This window comes from Heloderma suspectum, chromosome 3, assembly GCF_057233095.1.
Source record: "Heloderma suspectum isolate Gila_16-S chromosome 3, 16-S_ref, whole genome shotgun sequence".
Taxonomy (NCBI): Eukaryota; Metazoa; Chordata; class Lepidosauria; order Squamata; family Helodermatidae; genus Heloderma; species Heloderma suspectum.
This window is the reverse complement of record NC_139460.1, coordinates 292,824,161-292,833,035: the sequence shown is the minus strand read 5'-3', so window position 1 is coordinate 292,833,035 and position 8,875 is coordinate 292,824,161. Positions and strand designations below refer to the sequence as shown.

Sequence of the window (8,875 nt, the reverse complement as noted above, 5' to 3'; positions counted from 1 at the left end):
CAGCAGATTTCTCTGACATCCCTACTCGTGATTTAAAAAATCCAAATGAGAAAGAAAGCAAAACTGACAGATTCACCCATCTCTGCACATGTAGTGATGTTAGAGAAATCTGCCACGGATTCAAATGAGGCCAGATTCCAAATGAGGCCTCCGGAATCTGCGGTGGAACGGCTGCACTTACCTCCGCAGCCGGAGGATTGTCTGTGGAACAGCACTTGGCTGCTTCCTTAATTAGCAGGGATGTACGAAAGTCACTTACCTTTTCGGGGATTCTGTTCATGGTGTGTGGGGGGGAAGGCCTTCCGTCCCTTCCCCCGGAATCCTCGACGGGGGGGGAGGCGATCCGGTCCCCCCCCCGGAATCCTCGACGGCCGGCTGTGCTCCACGGCGGCTCCGTGGAGCAGCCAGCCAGGCCCAAGCCAGGGCTGTCCACAGCCGGATTTCCGGCCGCGGAAGGCTCTGGGTAAAACAATCAAAAACAAAACACATACGCAAATGGCGGCGGCTATGGCCGCCACCATTTGCGTTCCTTATTTTTCGCCGTCTTAGTCTACGTAAATATTTACATAGGCTAAGAGAAAGAAAAGAAAGGGGAATGCAAATAGCGTACTGCCCAGTACGCTATTTGCGTTCCCCTTTCTTTTCTTCTTCTTAGTCTACGTAAATATTTATGTAGACTAAGACGGCGAAAAATAAGGAACGCAAATGGCGGCGGTCATAGCCGCCACCATTTGCATTCGCGTTTTTTTTTACCCAGACATGATAGGCTACATAAGTCTTTATGTAGCCTATCACGTCTATGGGGGGGGGGGGGACACAGACTGCAAATGGCAGCGGCGGCAGCTGGTCAGAAGACCAGCCGCCGAAGCTGCCGCTGGAGCCGCCGCCATCCGAAACATCCACCCCAGGTAAGTCTCGTCCCGGGGGGGATCCGTGGGGGCAGGGGGGGTGGCAGGCCGTTCCGCATTGGATTTTGGGGGGCCGAATGCACTGGCATTCGGCCTCACCGAGATCCGTCGCGGAATTCTGTGACATCCCTATCAATTAGAGCCGTTCTCCTCTGCACCAATCGCCTTTTAAAAAATGGCAATCAGCAGGATGTGCCCATAGACCTATATGCAAAATAGAGCCATGAATTTTGCGTATAAGTCTATGGGCACATCCTGCCAATTGCCTTAAAAAAAAAAAAAGCAATCGGCGCAGAGGAGAATGGCTCCAGGTAAGCGTCCCTCAAGCCGGGCGGCTCCGCAGAATCCTCACAGAGCGGAGCCACTCTGGAGGATTCCGGGGGGGGAGCAATGGATCGCCTCCCCCCCGGGCAGATTCCCCACCGGAATGGACGGTGGGGAATCCGTACATCCTTATGCACATGAGTATTTTGACATGACTAAGGGGCACTAAATGACTATGGGCTTTTCTACATGAAGCTATTAATCTGCTGTTTCATCACAGAATTGACATCCAAGCAGTACACAAAGAGCGTTTCCTTTCCTGCTTTTTTGCTATATAGCCTCTAGGTAGCATTGTGGTATAGCAGAATAGCACACATACACACAGAAAAAGCATTTTCTTTCGTTTTCACAGATAATACTGCCTTTTCCTTGCTCTAAAAAAAAACTTGCCAAAAGTGCTCTTTAAAAACAGAAGCGAAACTGGAGGGTCACAATGTTGTCTAAAGAACACGTAAACAACCATGAGTAGGGAATGACAAGTGCATAATAAATGCCTAGCGTAGAAAAGCTCCATGTCATCTTCTGTTACAATCCAATTTATGGTGCTCTGTATTAGGCTCATAATGCATGGCCATGTTGTTTTGTTTTTCTGGTTATTGATGTCAAACCAAGCATTTCCTTGGCACTTTTGTCAGACATTCTCAAGCAAAAAACATTCTGCTCAGGCGGAGGTTGGGTGGGGGGGGAATATAAGCCACCTAATCTTTTATCATGCCATCAAGAAAAAAAGGCAGAAAATGCATGAAGCTGAACAAATCAGTATGGAACCAATCATACTCAGGGTTTCTGCAGGAACCCCTTACACCGAGAGTTTAAAACTGACATTAGACAACTCAAAATAAATTGCCCTTTCAATTTCATTCAATAATATTCTCCAGTTAAACATTACAGCCTACCATTGTGGAAAAGGAAAACAGACTTTAAATATTACTAACCTTTAATAGAAAACATTCCTCCAGCAACCACATTGCTATTGTCCTTTTCTGCTGAAAGCCCTTTAAAATAATCAAGACTTTAGAGTCTAAAATACTTTAAAATACCAAAAACAGTTGCCAGCTAATTACAGGCAATGAGTTGAAATCTAAAATGTCATCAATTCTATTTTAATTGGCAACAGATCTTGTTTTTAATTAATGGGGACATTTGTTACCATCACAGATCCTAGCGGAACTCATTCAGGCTGCCCTTTTCTGTCTTATTCTGAAACAATAATTTTTTTTGTTGCCAATGGTTCAATATGGGTTACAGGATTCTGAGTTACACTGAGCCAGTTGTGTGCAGCCTCTTGCTACCGTATGGATGTTGCAAGTTTGGTTATTAAAGGAAGTTGGAAAGGAATTGTTCCTTGTAATTTCTATTGTAATGGTGAATGCAAAATATCTTACCATTGTTGCCTCTCTGAACATTAAAACAAGCCTCTCAAGGAGGACTGTTTTACCAAGGCTCAAAGTAGTTGTGATGGCAGAAGATGTCCTGCAATGTTTTTTTAAAAAACGAATAGCAGCCATGGGGAGAAGGGGACAGAGCAAATCCTATCAGGGCTGTGATGCTGGAAAATGGGGCCATAACGTTGCCTCTACTTCATTTTCCCAATGAAAATTGTCCCCTACACTGCTGTTTGCCCATGGTGAAAAATGTATAGGTACCCATGTGGTACATTTACCCCCATGACTAGGGTGGCCACTTAGACATTGCCAAAAAAGAGGACAAAAATAGGGCACCAATTTACATAACATTTTCTTATACAAATTAATATGAACAGTTATTAGAGATAATAACTATTATTTAAATAGAGATACAATATATGTCTCACCATGATAACCAGGTGGCCTATGTATGTCTGCTCAGTCTGCTGCTGTCCAGGTCCTAACTGTTGATGGGTTACTACCTCAAGGCCTGTGCTGCTCTCCCTCATTATGGTTCTTTGACTTCAAACCAAATGTGGGCAGGTCTTCAAACAGAGGACAATTTCAAAGGAAGGACTGCCCTCTGACAGCTCTCCAAATACAGGACTGTCCTCTGTAAAGTAGGACAACTGGCCACCCTCTGAGATGCTCAGCTACTTCAGGGAGGGGCAATTTTCATTGCAAAAATAATAAAAGGAAAGGGTTAACTGCCAGGGAATGAATCTGAGTGTGTGGAGATGTCTGGCAGCTCAGATTCGGAATCAGAATGTGAACAGCAAGGAGGGAGGCACCCTCCCTAATGAGCCCAGATACGGTGACACTTTCTTCCCAAGACCTTGACACACAGATGGCCCAGCCTGAATGGCTCCCCCGTTCTTCCAGCACGAGAACTCAAGTTTCGGAGGAGGAGGGAAAGGGGTGTGGCTTGAGGGATGCAAGGGTCCATCGCAGTGCAAAGCAGGAAAAGTTAAGGGCAGGGCTCAGATGCTCCACCAGGTTGGCCACCCATGGAAACCAACATAGGAGGGAGCCACCCTAAGGGAGGGGCATCCCTGCGAAGCAAGTCTGGCCGTGAAGTTCATGCCCAGATTGCTGGCAACTTCTCTAACTTCCACTTCATATCCTCTATTGATATTCGTAGATGTGTGGATTAGCTGGTTCTATGCAGTCTGAGAGTTTCCTAGAATCTGCATTTGTAAAGAAGCTAGTCATTTACTAATAAAGTAGTGTTGGCCTGAAGCTTTGTTTTCTGGAGTGTGTTGATTGTGAAGGGGGAGGATGAAGGAATATGACAGCAACCCCATTGGTCTGGAGTTCCAGTCCAATTTGTGCCCTTGACTGCTATTCTTTTAAACAACAACAACAACAACGAAGATCTACCTATAGATTTCCTGACATTATGTTGAGTTTTAGCCTGAGATGGAACTGAGCTTGAGAGATAATGATTTGGCCAGGACCACTCAGTGAACTTGTAAATGAGCAGGAGACCACCAAACCCAAGTGAAGTCGCAGACAGAATACCTCTAGGTTTATATATTACAATAAGATCTTATATATTAAAACATTGTAACATTCTCTGTTGATCGTGTGTGTGTGTGTGCGTACAGTATCATGCACTTTTCAGTCAAAAAGCTTTCAGTGCTGGTCCCAAGATAATACTGCTCACAAGAAAAAACAGTCAGACAGTAATAAAGTTAGCAAATGACAAATACAAAACAAAAGCAGCATAAAATAATAAAAAGGCAGATAAAAAGGCAATTTATTCATTTGATTGTATTTTGCCTTTCTAAAATGGAACACAAGGCGGCAGATCAGGCAGCAGATAAAACAAGATATGAAAGATAGCAGATAAAACAAGGGATTCAAGGATGCTCAGTCAAAAAATTGTCTTCACTTGATGCCTCGAAGATAACAATGAAGTTGCTTGGTAGACCTTTCTGGAAAGGGCATTCCATCAATAGGCTGAGAAGGTTCTGCCTCCAGTCATCGTCTACTTCACCTCTGAAGGTGATGGACTACTTCAGATGAAGATCTTAATATCCAGGCAGATTCATATGGAGACAGATGTTCCTGTTTCAGGTACTCTGGTCTCAGGCTGTAAAAGCCTTTAACAGTTAAAACCAGCATGTTGAATTGTGTCCTGAAAAAAATGGGAAGCCGTTGAAGATCTTTCAGTAGTGGTGAGATGTATTTCCTGCAGCCAGTACCAACCAGTAATCTGAATGCCACTTTCTGCACTAATTGATATTTCCAAATAATCTTCAGAGGCATCCCCACAATGCAGTACATTGAGGTACTCTAATCTGGATGTTACTAGGGTAAGACAATGGAGGTCAGGCTACTTCTATCCAGCAGAGGTCTACAGCTAGTTCACCAGCCTGAGCAAGTGGTACTTCATGCCACCAATGCCCTCTGGACCGAGTCAGGCCAGCATCAAAGATATTTATTTATTTATTTATTTATTTATTTATTATTATTATTATTATTAAATTTATTAATCGCCCATCTGGCTGGTCACCCAGCCACTCTGGGCGATGTACAACATCGCATGATTGGGCACCTGGTGAGAGCTCATATTGCAGTGGGGCCCACTGACAAGAGCCCCCTGGACTCACTCTTCCTCTTCACCATTGCAACCTGCTTGTTCACTTGCCACTCACTTCGGACTAGACAATGGTGGTGGTGAAAGAAGGAGCAGTAGATGCTACTTCTACTTGCTCTGTACCTGTCAAGCAAGCAAGTGGTAGCAATGATGAGAAAGAGGATGAGGAGCAATAGCAGCTGGTGACAACGATGGTGAGAAGGTAGACTCACTGAGGAAGGGGCCCCATTTATGGTGTCTTGCCCAAAGGCTCTCAAAAGCCTGGACCCAGCACTTTCTCTGGGCATACAAAGTAAAGGAAATCAGAACCTATAGTAGAAATAGGCTGTGTGATTGTAAAAAAAAAATGCATTCAACTCTTGTGGGTGCCTCCAAATAATGTTAACAGAACCTGGAACATTTGGCTTATCCTTGTATTTGAAGGGTTATGAAACTTGAGCATTTGGCTAAGTTTGGAAGAATGTGCTGTGGCACTGTTCTGCCAACAAAAGGAAGGTAATTCACAGAATGCAAGTTTAAAGGATTGAGAGGTTTCCTTTGAGAATCTTCACAAACATCATAAATATTCACAAATCTTGCTATTCTTGTCAGAGTTACACTTTACCGTGATTAGGTTACCTTTTGACATGCAGATATAAAAGCCAAATTCATTAAAGCCAAGTTTGTTGGTGGTAATAATAAATCCTGGTCAGAAAACTACTTACTTCCCTATAATTTGCTCCCCATAGCTACTCCAAGGCTGCCAGTTCTAGGAGAAGTGGGAAGTCATTTCTACTGTTCATTAGTCTTCTTCCAAGTTGCCATTGGTCTTCATAAGAAGTCAGACTCGTCAGTGGTTTGGCTGATGGCTGATGTCTCTTTGTAGGGGAAGCAGGCGCTGGAACAGTTTTTAGGTTGAATTGGGAGAGGATTATGTGCATCTTTATTACAGACAAAACGGAGCCAAGCTCAGCAACATCCCACTTTGGAAAAACTATTCAGATAACTGGCAAAGTATAATATTCCACAGCTACTGTGCATGTGCTCTATTTTGTTAGCTTTCCCCTGAAGTACACCCTCAAAACCTGGGAGTTTGGTTCTTCTGCTATTCTCCTCACCTTCACATTTGATATAGTTTCCCCATCCCTAACATCTGAAGCCCAAACAGGATCTATCCATGCTCCTGATGTCTATACCTCACACAAAATTATGAGTGCTCCCAAACTTATGAGAGCTTCAGTTACGAGGGATTCTGGTTGCTGCCTTTAGTTACTAACTTAAAGGAGCATTTGATCAAGACAATTTGATGTGTCTCAGTGTAGTTCTCCCTTTCTGCTGCACGCGCCACAATAATAATTTTTTCAGTGTGATGGGGCAGCAGCAACCGCAGCAGTAGGAACAGCTGCTCCTGGCTGGAGGTATAGACTTCTAGCCTCCTCCAGGGTGCAAGTGCTGCTGTAAGAGGGAGCCAGCAACATCAGCCCCTGAAAAAAGCAAGTGAGCTCTGGAGGACCAACCCTCCCCAGTAAAGGCTTACCTCTCTTTATTCGAGGTACCACAACCTCCTGGGAAGTTGGGCTTATCTGGAAGGCTTCTGCTGGTGGTGTGTCACCACTTGAAGGGGTGACACCAAAGGGGGTCATCCCTTTGGGGAGGACCAAGAGCAAGGGTCTTGGGAGCCTCTGGTAAAATGGAAGAATAAAGCAGGAGGGGTTCTTGCCCTGTCTACCCCCTGTAATATCTAGGTGGCATGTGAAACTGCTGGTCAGTACTGGTATCAGGTCAGTTGGGTGGGTCTGAGTTGAATTTAAAGTGCTGGTTTTGACATTTAAAACCTGAGAATGGTTTAGGACCAAATTACTTGAAGGACCGCCTTCACCTTTATAGCCTGCCCACACTTTAAGATAAGAAAGAGAGGCCCTTCTCATTCTCTCACCTTTGAGGACAGTTAGGTGAGCAAGTACATGAGGGCCTTTTCCACAGTGGCCCCACACCTCTGGAATGAGTTGTCATCAGTGGTCCATCGGGCCCTATCACTGCAGGCTTTTAGGAAGACCTACTTGTTTACTCTGGCCTTCCCCTTACTATGTCTTACTAGACTGTTCTGCTCTGTAGCTGCAATTATGCTTTAGCTTTTTAGTAATGTTCTGTTGCAGGTGCCTGTTGTTTTATGAATGCTTGCTGCCTTATTATTGTATCAGTCTTTAAAAAAAATATTATATGAATTTTAATGTTGTAAGCCATCTTGGGAGGGCTTCTGCCATGAAAGGGAGCCTAGAAATGTTTCAGATAAATATAAAATAAAATAAAATTATAGTAGGTTATCAAGACAACCCGGCTGACACAGTATGACATCAATCATACAATGGTGTACAAATATCCAGCCCCAGGATGAAGATGGATCTGGGAGAGCAAACTCATATCTGCCTCAAACCAGGGCAAAAAACATACTAGTGCAAATGAAGCATTACATGATTAGATTGCCCAAGAATTTTTGCAAGTGAAATATTACACTGTCTGCATTGAATTGTTCTAAAACTATCGTTTGTCACATGCTTGCATAATAAATCAAAGATAAAATGGTTGGCAAGATTATTGGGTTTCCACAGTGTTGGCAAAAGCCAAGCTATGCTAGATTGCATGAAAAATATAGTGAGTTCTATTCAGCTTATAGAGATCTGCGGTGGCTTAGTGGTTAAGACGCTGAACTGCAGACCGGAAGGTCGGCAGGACAGCAGTTCGAGACCCGAGTGCCGCGTGATGGAGTGAGCTCCCGTCTTCAGTCCCTGCTCCTGCCAACCTAGCAGTTCGAAAGCAAGGAATTGCAAGTAGATAAATAGGCACTGCTTCGGCGGGAAAGGTAGCAGCGTTCCGTGCACCTCGGTGTTCAGCCATGCCGGCCACATGACCACGGAAGCGTCTTCGGACAGCGCTGGCTCTTCGGTTTAGAAATGGAGATGAGCACCACACCCTAGAGTCGGACATGGCTGGTTGGGGACACCTTTACCTTTACCTTTTATTCAGCTTATATCTAAAGCCCCAGGCTCACTGCATAACAATCACCATTTATGAGAAAGGGTGGGGAAAATGTGTGTGTGTGTGTGTGGGGGGAATGCTATGTAAAGCTATAACTTTTAAAAAATGCTTTAAATAATGCAGCATGGAGGTGAGTCAAGACCATTTTTGCTATTTCAGAATTAAATATGCTGAGTACCCATCTATACTTAAATGATGCAATGAAGCTATTCAGTATTGAATAAATTCATTTATTTAAATATAGTCATTGATCTCCCCACCCCCGCTGCCTTGCAATGAAAACCCAAATCCTCCAGGATTTTCATCTGGTTTGAACTGTGTTCTGTTGACAAAACACATTCAACATTTTGGAATTCGTATAAGAACATAAGCTCTTACTGTTTTTGTTTGTTTTAACCAAACATGAAAAGGTATGTTTAATTTAGAAGCTGCCAAGTTGTTTCCTAAATCTCACTCCACTCACATTTCTGTGTCTTCTTTTTTGAAGACACATTAAATGCCTAGGCACTGGAAAAGCCTATTCGAGAATGTTTCTCCACTTGGTTGGCTTTTCTTGGCTCTCCACCAGTGCCATTTGAAACTTGAGTTCAGGCTCCGTCATTTGTGACCACATCATCTCA

At 43.9% G+C, this 8,875-nt stretch overlaps 1 long non-coding RNA gene across 1 annotated transcript in view; it reads right to left on the bottom strand.

The window, feature by feature from the left end:
* Positions 1-4,140: 4,140 nt before the first annotated feature.
* Positions 4,141-8,875, bottom strand: part of LOC146351441 (uncharacterized) — a 46,481-nt gene continuing 41,746 nt past the window's right edge. The window contains exons 3-4 of the long non-coding RNA XR_014788897.1: positions 5,945-6,117; positions 4,141-4,778 (exon numbers count right to left, since the gene is read on the bottom strand). This is a non-coding gene — a long non-coding RNA (uncharacterized LOC146351441). The remainder of the gene's footprint in view (positions 4,779-5,944; positions 6,118-8,875) is intronic.